This window comes from Heloderma suspectum, chromosome 2 (genome assembly GCF_057233095.1).
Source record: "Heloderma suspectum isolate Gila_16-S chromosome 2, 16-S_ref, whole genome shotgun sequence".
Classification (NCBI taxonomy): Eukaryota; Metazoa; Chordata; class Lepidosauria; order Squamata; family Helodermatidae; genus Heloderma; species Heloderma suspectum.
Genome location: NC_139459.1, coordinates 90129957 through 90144938, shown reverse-complemented (window position 1 = coordinate 90144938; position 14982 = coordinate 90129957).

Sequence of the window (14982 nt, the reverse complement as noted above, 5' to 3'; positions counted from 1 at the left end):
TTTTAACATCCCTTGCTAACCTCAGCTCATTCTCAGCTTTAGCCTTCCTGACACCATCCCTGCAATTCTGTGCTATCTGCCTGTACTCTTCCTTTGTTACTTGGCCTTCTTTCCACCTCCTATATGTGTCCTTTTTTGTTTTCAGGTCATCCCTAAGCTTTTTGTGAAGCCACATTGGCTTCTTCTGTTGTCTTCCACCTTTTCTTCTTGTTGGATTTGCCTGTGATTGTGCCTTGAGAATTTCTTTTTTTAAAAGCTCCCACCCATTTTGGACTCCTTTTCTTGCCTCATTGTATTTCTCATTTTGTATGGAGTTCTTTTCTCCTTGTCTGTTCTCTTCCACATATACCTAAGAAATCAAAGACGTGGCAGGTATTTAAATAACACATGCATGCGCACGCGCATACACACACACACACTCACACGATGAAGCTTTAATTTAAAGCAAGCAATTCACTGGTCAGTGGTTTTTGTCAGGATATGTGTCCAATTCCCCATTTCAATCTGTGCTCTTATGAAAAAACATAATAAATGGAGTTGGCCTCTCAAATGGCCTCTCAAAATTCTCCACCTTATTTGTGGGCAGAGAAATTGGGGGGACAATTTCACCAAATTTCTCCAGGGGGAGTTTCTCACAGGTACGGCTCATCACTGACAGGGGTTGTAGCACATCTTTTTCCTTTTTTTGTAAGGGTTTTTGTGCTACTACTGCAAGTGGCAACAGCATCAACTGCGCTGGCAGGCTGGCCCCCATTTTGCATCCACTGCAATGCAGGCCTGAGGAAGGCAGCTCCAGCCTCCAGGGAAGAGGTAGAGCTACTCCTGTGCCAAATATGTCCTCCAAATCCCTGAAAGTTTTCTTTCCTCGTGAAAGAGGTGTCCATTATTCTGCCTCATTCTCAGGGTGTTGTATAATTCATTTTTGTGGTGTTTCTGAGCTTACCTAATTACTGCAAGGTGACTGAAGGTGCTCTGTGTGTGTTTTCTTTCTGTTACACATCTCTCTATTGCTTTGCAGCCTCCAAGGCTGCCTGCCCTTAGGGATGTCACGAATGCCCGGCTGGTAGCGATGGCGTAGGCATGATTACAGGTATAAATGGGCCATGTCTGCCTGTAATCTTGTGTATATTGGCCATTCACGGCTCCATTTTGCTTAAGACTAGATGTGCACATATTCGCGATCACCATTTTCTTTTGCAAAATGGCGTTCCCAGTGCTTGCAGATGGGGCGAATTACCTCATGATGTCCCCTCCTTGGCTTTAATTGGAGTATGGGAAGCCGAGCAACCTATAGGCTGCCGGAGAGAAGGTTGTACAATGAAAGACAGGACACTTGTACACACTCCTTGGCCACGTTTTAAGCAAGGCAAGCATAAGAAACCCAAACCTAACCCATGAGAATTTCTCCAACATTTTCTCCACCATTGAACTTCTTTTTGAAAGCAATTTCTTTTCTATCAAATTGAATGGTTAAAAAAAATGTGGGAGACATTTTTGGCACAGTACTAATAATAAACTCATAAACTGAAACAACAACAATGAAAACTATTAACGGATTTTGTGTTATGCTTTACATATGATGAGTTAATCATTTGCAATATATTAAAGCTACTCCAGACAGATGGATAGTTATACATACTGCTCTCCAGATTACTCAAGTATGTGTGGAGTGAACACTTTTGTGGATTCCTTATAATATTCTGTTTACCTAGCTTTTTTGGCAATTACCTACACCGTTACACCAGCGTTTTGTGGGTGGGTGTGGGGTAACAATTTTCATATTATCACTGTCAGGCTTGATGGTCTTGTATATGACATAAGTTGCTGCATAACAAAATATCTGGTCTGTTTTATTTTTGTCATGTTCTGTTAATGTGATAATCTCTTCAGTCACTATCAATGAACTACTGACATGTTGTTTGATACCCCCCTTCCAACCATCTGTTCCAGTCTCTACTTTCACTAGCAGGTGATGAAGTGAATTGAACCTAGAAAACATATCTTTTCAATATACTTTGTAGCTTGATGCTCTGAGTCTATAAGCAGATGGTTGCATGCTTATGTGTTCATCAAACACATGAATCCTTAACTGAGCGCAATGGGTGGTGTTATTTTGTTCCAACTCATACGACACATTTCAAGAATCAAAAAGTGGTTTACGAACCAGCTGACGACAGGAAAATTAATAGTAGCTAGTTCCTTTCCACTTGCTGCTTTAATTGCAATTAAGATGCCATCAACTTTACCTCAAAGGTTATGGTAAAGAAAGTAATATAAACAAACAGGATTTTTAGAGAGCCTAGCAGCATACATTTTGGTGAAGACTCAATCTGATTGGGTAGCTACGTTTTAATACCATTAAGGTTAGGACAAATTCATTTTCTTGAGAGATTATTTTTTTTAATATTGTGATCCTTAATTAGAGACATGACCTAGAGTCAAACTGCTTTATGTTTTTCTCTAGGATTAGAAAATATCAGCTAAAAACACAAATTTCAAAACCAACATATGTGGCTGTTCAGTGCACAATTATACCAAGCAAGCTATATCTATATAAAAAGAATAAGAACACCAGGAGCAGAATCCAACAGGATGCTTATACCCCTGCCGATTCTCTTACACCCTGCCAATTCCGTTGTACTTCAAAAGAAGTCGCCCGTGATAGGCTACGTGACGATTAACGTAGCCTATCACGGCTGACTTTGCAAATCTAGCCATGATAGGCTACATTAATCGTCACGTAGCCTATCACAGGGGCGTTTTTTTTTTTTTTTACTTTGCTTGTAATGACGGCGGCCGCCCCCGCCCCTGACGAAGACCTGCTGAACCGCCGCCAGGACCCGCCGCCGGGAGGGACATTCGTGAAAGGTAAGTCCCATCCCTGGGGGGGGCGGGGGGCAGGGGGGCGGAGAATTTCTCCCCGAACAACCTTCGGAGGACCGAATGCGTTGGCGCTCGGCCCCCCGAAGTTTCAGGGAGAAATTCTCCCCCATCCCTAGGGAGAGCTACAAGGATGGGTAAGGTCATAGCCACCTGAGGGTAGAATCTGGGATAGAAATCCAATCCTAGATATACTTACTTGGGAATAGAGAGGGACAAGCTGTCGAAAGTTCACCTTGGACTAACTTAGAAATTACCTGAGGTAACTTGAAAAAAATCAAGAAACTCTGGATCATTTTTTAAAATATTCTTTTTATTATTGGACTTGTTTTCCGAGCCATACTGATGGGCTCAGAAAAAATACTTCCCCATCTCTGCTGCCTTCTCCTTTCATCAAAACTCTCTTGCCAGTCTCCCTCTCCAATAAATTCAGTTTCCCTTTTTTTTACCTCTAGGGAGTAATCCTATGCATGTTCAGAGTTGTAGGACTTCTTTCTGTCTAAACATGCATAGGATTTCCCCCTTAATTAGTGATGGCAATGGGAGCACCGGCACTGGTGAAAGGTAGGGATGTTAGAGAATTCCGCCACAGACTCCAGTGAGACCGGATTCTTTGGAATCCAGCCCCCCGGAGTCTGTGGCGGAACGGAGCAATCCCCCCCACCGCCTCTCAAAATTTCCCTGGGTCGGACCCTACCTTTTGTCGGCCGTCTGCTGCCCTTGTCTGCGGCCGCGAATGGCTGCCCCGGTCTGCGGCCGCCATTTCCCTCCCTACTTTAGCCATGATAGGCTACATAAGTATTTATAGGCTAAATAAGTATTTACGTAGCCTATCACGGCAAAGAGCAGGGACGCAAATGGTGGCTGCTATGCCATTTGCGTCCCTGCCTTTCGCCATGATAGGCTACGTAAATATATACGTAGCCTATCATGGCTAACACAGGGACACAAATGGCGGCTGCCATTTGCGGCTGCAGCCCGGCAACGGATGGAGGTCTGGCTGCAGGTGGCCCCGGCCAGCGGCTCCGTGGACTTGCCACGGAGTGGAACCGGCCAGGGAGGATTCCAGGGGGAGGGACAGATCGCTTCCTCTCCACTGCGAAAGCCCCGGACCAGGATGGGGTGAGTAATCCATACACCCCTAGTGAAAGGACAAGAAAGACAGCTTCTGCTTCCCTCCCATCTCTTCTTCACTCTGATGTACTAGGTATCAGCGTACCACAATTCTCCCAAAGTCTTCTGCGATTGGTGAAGTAAACCCCAATGATGAAACTTAGCTCCATGCAACGTTGTCTTAGGACCACACTAGACAAGATTGCAGAGATCCGTGATTTTATCCCCTATCCCTTACAGATAATCTTTCTCTAATGGGGCAAATGACAATGGAGAGGGAACTGGCATGGGCAAAGGGATGAAGCCTTTCCCCAGCACCATGGTCCTGATCCAAATCATCCTCTCATCAGCTACTTTTTGCAATAATTTGAAGAGAGGGAAGATTCAATCACAGACTTCTGTTGTCTATTACAGCCAGCCCTTGGAGGGCATTTCTACACCAGCCTAAAATCTTTCATTTAAAACGGGGCTTTCTGCTTCCATTTTAAATGCAGGATCACATCTGACTCCCTTTACATGTGCTTCCTTTCCCCCCACCCCCTTCCCCCTCCTTCTCCCCGTATCTGAGTCTTCCATTACCTTTCATTGATCTTGCTCCTCTCCTTGATGCTCTTTTCACGGAGAAAACTGAAGTGGAACATAACAGGGTAATTTGATAGCTCATTATCTGTGATCTATTTAAAAATGGAACAAAGGGCATTTAGTGCAGGAAGGTCATGTCAAGGTCATGTCATCATGCAAAGAGCCCGCAAACTTCCGTGAAGGAGCAATTTCAATCGTATGATAAAAGCTCCGTGTGTGAAGGAGCCCAGAGTGTGGCAACACTTGAGACTGATGGCGAAATGTCTCACAATGGAATGTACGTGTTTCAAAAAGACCAATGAAGTCACCAGCACACTGAATACCACATTTGTGTCCACAGTGTCCACAATCAAATACAGTGGTAGGTGAGCTTAATTCCATTGACATCAATGGTCTTTGTCCTAACTCTTGTGTTGGACTGTGGCCAGAGTGACAGTTGGCTATGCATCTAATGATAAGTATTGCATAGATCTTTGCTACTGCAGATTATTACATCTGTAATCTCTGCCAGTCTTGCTTAAGAACCTTAGAACCACAATCTGGATCTGAATTTATTAGATTTTGGTTGAAGGTACATGAAAAAGTAATGGGTATTGTTTGGTATCATTTACATTTTTATATTTATTAGAAAATATACAATCATACATAAAACACATTCGATGTATTATTCATTAATTGCATTTATATCCCACCCTTCCTCCAGAGCTCAAGGTGACATACATTTCTGTTCCTCATTCCCGCTCATTACTTTATCCTCACGATAACCCTGTGACATAGGAACATAGGAAGCTGCTGTATGTGAGGCCAAACCATTGGTCCATCTGGTCCAGTATTGTCTACTCTGACTGGCAGTGGCTCTTTGGGATCTCAGCCAGAGAGGGGTCATTCCCATCACCTGCTTACTACCTAAAACTTTTAGCTGGAGATGCTGGGGATTAACCTGGGGCCTTTTGCACCTAAAGCATGTGCTCTGCCACTTAAGCGACAGGCTAAGCTCTGAGATGGTGACTCGTCCAAGGCTGCCCAGTGATGTTTGAACTTGGGTCTCCCTAGTCTTAGTCTGATGCTCTCTTGCACTGATACTAAATATTGATACGAATGTATGTCATTCAGATTACCGTAATTTTAAAACATGGAAATAATAACTTGGATGAGGATGCCATCAGTCCTATATTTTCAATTCCCCAAACCCCCAGTTACTTGCCATTTAACTTTTTCCCTTCCTAAGCATGCATGTACAATAGCAATAATTGTGTACTTAAATCACTGCATACACACCATTCTGGATCCAAGCCTGTACTGATGGATTCTGTTCCTTCCTTTTGTGTTCCTGTTGTTCTTTCTCTTTGTTCCTTGGTCCTTCCCCTTCTTTTTCAGGTTCTTAGCTATAGTTATTTTTGCAGATGTACCTTAGCCTCTGCGAAACTTGTTTAAGGAGTTTTGGAATATAATCTGGATTTGGACTTGCTTAGTTCTTTGTTTAAAATTAGGGATGGACAAAAGTCCATTACCTGATCCCGAAGCTTGCTTCGTGGTGGGGGGGAGGCTCTCTGTCCCTCCCCCTGAAATTCTGGCTGGGGGGGAGGTGCCCCGTCCCTCCCCGCCGAAATTCTGGCCAGAGGGGAGGAGCCCCATCCCTCCCCGCCGAAATTCTGGCTGGGGGGGCGGTGCCCCGTCCATCCCCGCTGAAATTCTGTCCGGGGGGAGGCGCCCCATCCCTCCCCACCAAAATTCTGGCTGGGGGGGAGGTTGCCCATCCCTCCGGCTGCGAAATCTCGTCTCCTGCTGGGATGCAAATGGCGGCGGCCGTAGCTGCCGCCGTTTGCGTCCCTGCAGTCAGCCATGATAGGCTACGTAAATGTTTACGTAGCCTATCACGGCTGACTTAAAAAAAAAAAGTGCGTACGCAAATGGCGGCACCCATGGGCGCCGCCATTTGCATTCCTTATTTTGGCACATGTAGTCTACGTAAACGTTTACGTACACTACGGCGAAAATAAGGGCAACGCTATTTGCGTTCCCCTTATTTTCGCCATAGTCTACGTAAATGTTTACGTAGACTACACGTGCCAAAATAAGGAACGCAAATGGCGGCGCCCATGGGCGCCGCCATTTGCGTACGCGCTTTTTTTCCCCCCCCCCAAAGTCAGCCGTGATAGGCTACATAAAGATTTACGTAGCCTATCATGGTGTTTTTTTAAAATCTAGCCATGATAGGCTACGTAAATCTTTACATAGCCTATCATGTTTGTTTGTTTGTTTGTTTTAGGGATGTCAGAGAATTTCTCCACGAATCTCTGGGAGGCTGAATGCCAACGCATTCGGCACCCCGAAATTGGTGGAGAAACGGTCCGCCCCCCCCCGGAAAGGGACTTACCTTTGTCGAATGTCCCTGGTGCTGGCGGCTCCCGGTGATGGTTCGGCGGCGGTTCGGCGGCGGCGGCGGCGGCGGCTGCGGCGGCCGGTCTTCCGACCGGCTGCCGCCACTGCCATTTCCCAGTAAAAACAACAACAACAACAAACGTGATAGGCTACATAAAGATTTACATAGCCTATCATGGCTAGATTTTCAAAAAACACCGTGATAGTCTATGTAAATCCTTACGTAGCCTATCACGGCTGACTTTGGGGGAAAAAAAAGCACGTATGCAAATGGCGGCACCCATGGGCGCCGCCATTTGCATTCCTTATTTGGGCACGTGTAGTCTACGTAAACATTTACATAGACTACGGCGAAAATAAGGGCAATGCAAATAGTCTTGCCCTTATTTTCGCCGTAGTCTACGTAAATGTTTACGTAGACTACACGTGCCCAAATAAGGAACGCAAATGGCGGCGCCCATGGGTGCTGCCATTTGCATACACGCTTTCCCCCCCCCCAAAGTCAGCCATGATAAGCTACGTAAGGATTTACGAAGCCTATCATGGCTGACTGCAGGGACGCAAACGGCGGCGGCTATGGCCGCCGCCATTTGTGTCCCGGCAGGAGATGAGATTCGCGGCCAGAGGGATGGGGCGCCTCCCCCCCGGCCAGAGTTTTGGCTGGAGGGACGGGGCGCCTCCCCCCTGGCCAGAATTTTGGTGGGGAGGGATGGGGCGCCTGCCCCCCACTGCAATGCAAGCTGTGGGATAAGGTAAGGGACTTCCGTACATCCCTAGTTTTTTTTTTTTTACTTGGAAATGGCGGCGGTGGCAGCTGGTCGGAAGACCGGCCGCCGCCACACCGCCGCCGGAGCCACCGCCGCCAGGGACATTCGACCAAGGTAAGTCCCGTCCCGGGGGGGGCAGGGGGGCAGACCGTTTCTCTACCAATTTCGGGGGGCCGAATGCGCTGGCATTCGGCCTCCCTGAGATTCGTGAAGAAATTCTCTGACATCCCTATTTAAAATACAAGAAAAATTAGGTAGATAATTTTTATTAGAAGAATCACATGCATTTTGATCCTATAGCTCCTCCTCTCTTATTTTCTGCTTGTTTCCTCTTCAAGTTGCTGAAGTATATGCTAGCAAAACAAAACAAAAAATCCATAGGTTTGTTGTGAGCATGATTACTTTAGCAAGTTTTTGCATATTACATTATCCAAGTTTCCAGGCTACCTGTGGGTATTTGGTAGCATCAGCTCATTAATTCAATCTTTTCAGCTCAGCTACCTATTTTGGTTTCTGTGAAAATATAATTATTGATAATTATGTGGGCTTTCTCAAATTACAGATGCTCTTGATAATAAGAACTAAAATTAAAATTGAGCCAAATGTGTATTTCCTTTTATTTAGAACCAAACAGGGGAAAAATGAAGGATATATCTGGGCTAATTACTTGCACATAGATTTCTCATGACTGCAAATGTACTTTCCATTGTATATGAGAGTAATAATTGTTTATATTTATTGGTGATAACATATTTATGTATTATCATGATTCTAAATAATATTACAAGGCATGACAAGTAGCTGTTACGAGACTGCGTTATAAAGTTTATAGAAGTTGTCATTAATAATTAAAATGTATATGTGTTTATTTATTTCAAATACTTCTTTGCCACATTTTCTCTCAAAAAGATACATGAACCATCTGCCCAACTTCACCTCAGTAAAGGATGGGGCGTGATAAATCAGCGCCTTTCCTGCTGATCTAAATGCAGAGACAAAAGTATGTGAACGATTATTACAGCAAAATCAGGCATGGAGCCAAAGATGAGACTGCATGAATGGAAAATGGGTTCCTTACTTTTGCTGATTCCTCTTCTCCTACAGCTCTTGCACCACAATCTAGGGATGTACGAAATTGGCCTTTCCTGGCTCTGCCGGGTTCTGCTGGGGGGGGGGAGGCGCTCCATCCCTCCCCCCGGAATCCTGACCGGCCGGCTCTGATCCACGGGGATTCTGTGGAGCCGCTGGCCAGGTCCGCTAGCAGCTGGACATCTGGCCGCTGGCTAGCAGGGACACAAATAGTGGTGGCCGTAGCTGCTGCCGTTTGCGTCCTTGTAGTTAGCCATGATAGGCTACGTAAATCTTTATGTAGCCTATCACGTCTGACTTAAAAAACAAAAACAAAAAAGTGCGTACGCAAATGGCGGCGGCTATGGCCGCTGCCATTTGCGTTCCTTATTTTGGCCCGTCTTAGTCTACGTAAATATTTACATAGACTAAGACGGCGAAAATAAGGGGAACACAAATAGCGTAGCAGACGCTATTTGCGTTCCCCCTTATTTTCGCCTACATAGTCTATGTAAATATTTACGTAGACTAAGATGGGCCAAAATAAGGAATGCAAGTGGCGGCGGCCATAGCTGCTGCCATTTGCGTACGCACGTTTGTTTTTTTAAGTCAGACATGATAGGCTACATAAAGATTTACGTAGCCTATCACGTCGTTTTTTTTTTTTAACCTAGCCATGATAAGCTACGTAAATCTTTACATAGCCTATCATGTCTTTTTTTTTTTTAACACTGGAAATGGCAGCAGCGGCAGTCAGTCGGAAGACCGGCTGCCACAGCCGCCGCCGCCCAGAAGATTTGCCCCAGGTAAGTCTCGTCCTGGGGGGGATCCATGGGGGGGTGGCGGGGGGGTGGCAGGCTGTTCCGCCACGGAGTTTGGGGGGCTGAATGCCAGTGCCCGAGATCCGTGGCGGAATTCTCTGCCATCCCTACCACAATCCTGTATCATTCCAGAGGGTCCTCCTACCCCTAGGAGCCTTTTTTCTCTCCAGGTGGTTCAGGCAGCTGCCTGCAGAGGAAATGGCAGGCAGAAGAGTCCTGTTCTTTCCATGAGCATAGCTCTGCTCACAGAAGCTAGCATCCAAGCCATCATCTATAACAACAACAACAACAACAACAACAATAATTCAGAATCCAGGGCTGCTGTTCTACTCACAGCTTTTGATACAGCAGATGTCTCCACGTATGTAAGAGAAGCGGAGTTGATCTTTGTGAATTCTATCTTCCCCCTGTAGCTCCTTACATCACCTTCATGATGTAACAGCCATGTTGTTCTAGCAGGCCCCCTTTTCCAGGGGCAACGGGGGCTGCAGTGGGAAGTGGGAAGAATAAAAAAAATCTGTCTCCCCTCCTCTTATATTAGCAGAGGTGTCTGCTGGAATCAAAAGCTGTTCTGAAAGTGAAATGGCAGCCATGAATTCCATCTATCATCATCATCATCATCAATGTACACTGTCATTTCAAAAGTACTCTTTTTAAAGAGGAGGGGTTGGTGCCTCAAGGAACATAAAACTGAAATTTCAGTGGTGGATGAAATAGCTGAATGCCTGCATAGGCCTAGTGGCACAAGTTAATGTGGAGTAAAGGCAGCTGTACATATTTAGGGTATTTCATGTGGAAATGAGGAGTAAGGGATTCAGACAAAGGCTTTATATATAGAAAAGGTGTGTTTTAACATATCTAATTATATTCCTAATGCATGCATAACTTGTTCTAGAGGAGGCAATACGTGACATAGGATTTAGTGAACAGACATTGGGAGGATGGAATTGTTTAATTACACACACAGACACACACGTATTCCAAAACTCACTCTCTCTCTCTCTCTCTCTCTCTATATATATATATATATATATATATGGTATGAGAAATATTAATGATGAGCTAAGCCTATAAATGTAACTAATCTGACAACTAAAAATCAGGTATACAGGTCATGGTGTGACTGGAGGAGAAGAAAGGAGTAAAAAATCCACAAAATATGGAAGTGGAAGCATCAATAATTGATGGGAAACTGTTGAAAAATTGTAACAGATGACAGTCTTCCAATAGGCCGTGCATGAGTTAATGGGTTTCTTTGTCTGAGGTCGTTGCAGGGTACAGTACAGGTCAAAGTTTGGGATACATGTTTTTAGGTGCTATTAGATTTGACACTCCGTCTCTTCAGACAGGTACTTTCAATGGAGTGATGTAGTATATGCAGTCTGAGTCTAATCATGCCAAACAGCACCTGGAGGAATTCACAAGGCCACTCTCCTTAGGTACCATTGCATCCATTGGGACTCATTCTGGGTAGAAATACTAAATGGATTCTTTCTCCCCGGCCCTTATCCAAAATAAGCACAAATGTTTCTCTGATACTTTCTGCCTACACTGCTGCCTTGTAACTTGCCTTATTCACTATTTTTAGTCATCTTGTTTCTCCTTTTCACACAGTGCTTCTACAATGACATCTTGACTACTTATTTCATTTTTGGACTGACTCTAATGCCTTTGGACCGGCTGTTGTGGTAGATATCCTGACACAACTCCTTTTGCTGTCAGATTTTTCCTGACCCCTTAGTTTGAACCTTACTTTACTTGATTATGTGTGACAGACACATCACTAAGCAGACACCTGCAGGCCCCTCGAATAACTTCCTAAGGGAGCAAAGGTCCAAGTAACATAGAATAGCCTCAGGGGTGCTGAGGTTTTACAAATTGCTCTCCCAGGTAGTTCCTGCCTCTTGCTTCCCCTTCTGTATTTTCACAGCTCCCTTTAAAGGCACCAGAGGTTGAAACTTTTATAAAGTCTTTGCAGCCCTTCAACAAAAGCATAATGAGTTGGTGGCAAAGCTGCTTATTGGCCAACATTTTAGAAACAGCCCCCCCCATCTTCTACACTCTGTACTAAACTGGAGAATATGGAGTGTGTGTGTGTGTGTGGAGGGATGTCAAACCATTTTTGGCTCCGATTCTCCTTTCTTTGGTTTATTGACTTAGGAAGAAACTACTTCAACCCTTTGTTACAGACATCCTGTCAGTTAAAATGGGGCCTGGTTTCTGTCTTTGTGTTTACTGCTCTCTTTCCCTCTACAAACTAGGGATGTAGCAAAGTCACTTCCTTTTCGCAGGTGTGATTCACATAGGGATGTCAGAGAATTCCGCCACGGATCTCGGTGAGGCCGAATGCCAGTGCATTTGGCCCCCCGAAATCTGTGGCGGAATGGCCTGCCAACCCCCACCCCCCCGCGGATCCCCCCCGGGATGAGACTCACCTGGGGCAGATCTTCTGGGTGGCGGCGGCTCCAGCGGTGGCTCCGGCGGTGGCTCTGGAGGCAGCTTCGGTGGCGGCTTCGGCGGCGGCAGCCAGTCTTCCAGGCTTCCAGGCCATTTCCAGGCTTGTGGGGAAAAAAAAAAAAAGACGTGATAGGCTACGTAAAGATTTACGTAGCCTATCATGGTTGGGGGTGGGTTTTTTAAAAAACAAAAACGCGTACGCAAATGGCGGCGGCTACGGCCGCCGCCATTTGCGTTCCTTCTTTTTGGCCGTCTTAATCTACGTAAATATTTACGTAGACTATGACGGAGAAAATAAAGGGGAACGCAAATAGCATAGCAGGCGCTATTTGCGTCCCCTTTTGATTTGTACTATATATTGTAAAAATTTCCCCTGCTGGTAATACCTCTCTGAGCCAATTTAGCATCTATGAATTCCTAAAGAGAGCCAAATACCTCCAGCCTCAGCTGTGGACTAAGGAAAGCTTGCTCATCACAGGGGCTAAAGTTTTTATTTTATCAACTCCCCCAACTCAGTTAATCCACTGCTTAGGGCTCCTTGACACTGAGCTTTTATCCTGCTACTGAGACTGCTCACTCACATAAGTTTGCGGGTCCTTTTCATGCCATCATCAACCTCCAGGGCACATCCAGAGGTATTTCCTGGTTATCCCATCTCAAAAAGATCCGGAAATAACTAACTATTTATTTTAAATTGGATTGTTATGCTATTAAAACAGCTACTAGATGGCGCTGTTTCATTGAATTCTACAGAACCTTGAAAATTAAAAGCTTCCCCTCTCAGCAGTCATGTGGTCACTGTCTGGGAGCCTGCTGTAAATGTGGAAAGGCCCTATAATGGAAGGACTGCGGGTTTTTACTTTAAAGTAAAGGCAGCCTTAGCCCTGTTATCTCCAGCAATCCTTCAAGAAACAATGCTTGCCTGGCTATTTGTCCATCACAGGGATGTATGAAAAGTACTTACCTTTCAAGGATTATATTTATGGTTGGGGGGGAGGTGTTCCGTCCCTCCTCCCAGAATCCTGGCTGGCCACCTGTGCTCCACAGCGATTCTGCGGAGCCGCCGGCCGGCTCTGCCAGCAGCCGGACATCCGGCTGCTGGCTAGCAGGGATGCAAATGGCGGTGGCCATAGCCGCCGCCATTTGCATCCCTGCAGTCAGCCATGATAGGCTAAGTAAATGTTTACATAGCCTATCACGGCTGACTTAGAAAACAAAACAAAAAATTGCGCGTACGCAAATGCAAACGCAAATTTCCGTTCCTTATTTTGGCACCTCTTAGTCTACGTAAACATTCACGTAGACTAAGACAGCGAAAATAAGGGGAACGCAAATAGCGTAGACGCTACGCTATTAGCGTTCCCCTTATTTTCGCCATCTTAGTCTACGTATATGTTTACATAGACTAAGACGTGCCAAAATAAGGAAAGCAAATGGCAGCGGCCATGGCCGCCGCCATTTGCGTACGTGCGTTTTTTTTTTTTTTTAAAGTCAGCCGTGATAGGCTATGTAAAGATTTATGTAGCCTATCATGGTTTTTTTAAAAAAACCTAGCCGTGATAGGCTACGTAAATCTTTACGTAGCCTATCACTTTTTTTTTTTTTTAACTGGAAATGGCAGCGGCGGCAGCTGGTCGGAAGACCGGCCGCCGCTGCCGAACCACCGCCGCCAGAGCCAGAGCCACCGCCGCCAGGAAGATCCCACCGCCACCTCTGCTCCCCCCTTTCCCCTTAATCATTTGTGTTACTAAGGTCCCTTTTTGGATTCAAGTGCTGGGAAGAGAGGCCTGAGAAGGAAGCTATGGCATGGAATGGGAGTGAAACTTTGCTTCATAAGCAGGCCTGTCTTTCCTTGAGGGCAGAAAATTTTGTTGTCTGGAGTTTGAGGAGCAGGCAGTCATGCTGACAAAGCTGTGGTCAATCCATGGAACAATGGAGCAGTATCAGAAAAGATTACATTTCTTACTCCCTGCAGCTAGCAGGTCCATGAGTCCAGGGTGTTCCCATGTACCCTGATCAGGCCTAGAGTAAGATCAGCTGCCTAAAACTCCCTGCAGGTTTCTGCTCCTCCCCCATGTCATTCAGAACCAATTCAGAGCCAAATTTTCCAGTTCGCAACTACAGAAAAGAGCCAATCAGAAAGCAGAAAATTGAAGGCTGTCAGGGAATTAAAGAAAGCAACACCGCCCCATGAAAAAGGCAAGAACTAGGGATGTTAGAGAAATCCGCCGTGGATTCAAATGAGGATCCGTGGTGGATTGGCCCCACTTACCTCTTCTCCTGGAGCATTCCACATGGGACAGCATGGCTGCTTGTTGCACCCAGAGCCCTTCGCCTCCACGCCGATCGCCATTAAAAAAACAACAACACATGGTGATCAGCAGGATGTCCCCATAGACTTATACGCAAAATAGAGCCGTGAATCTTGCGTATAAGCTTCAAACACTGCATTTAACTAGTTTGGATTGGTGGAAGTTTAAATACAGCTAAGTAGAAATGAAACTGCTGCTGGGCTTACTTGGGCCTAACATGGTTTTGGGCCTAATAACATTGGGCCTACTGGGCCTACTAACATTTTTTTAATAGGCCTTAGCAAGAGTTAAACTTAGGGATGTCAGAGAATTCTGCCACGGATCTCAGGGAGGCCGAATGCCAGTGCATTCGGCCCCCCGAAATCGGTGGCGGAACGGTCTGCCCCCCCGCCCCCCCAGGACGAGAGTTACCTGGGGTGGATCTTCCTGGCGGCGGCGGCGGCGGCTCAGCAGCGGTGGCTGCGGTGGCCGGTCTTCCGACCGGCTGCCGCCACCGCCATTTCCAGTTAAAAAAAACAACAACAAAAACCGTGATAGGCTACGTAAATCTTTACGTAGCTTATCATGTCTGACTTTAAAAAAAACCAAAACGCACGTACG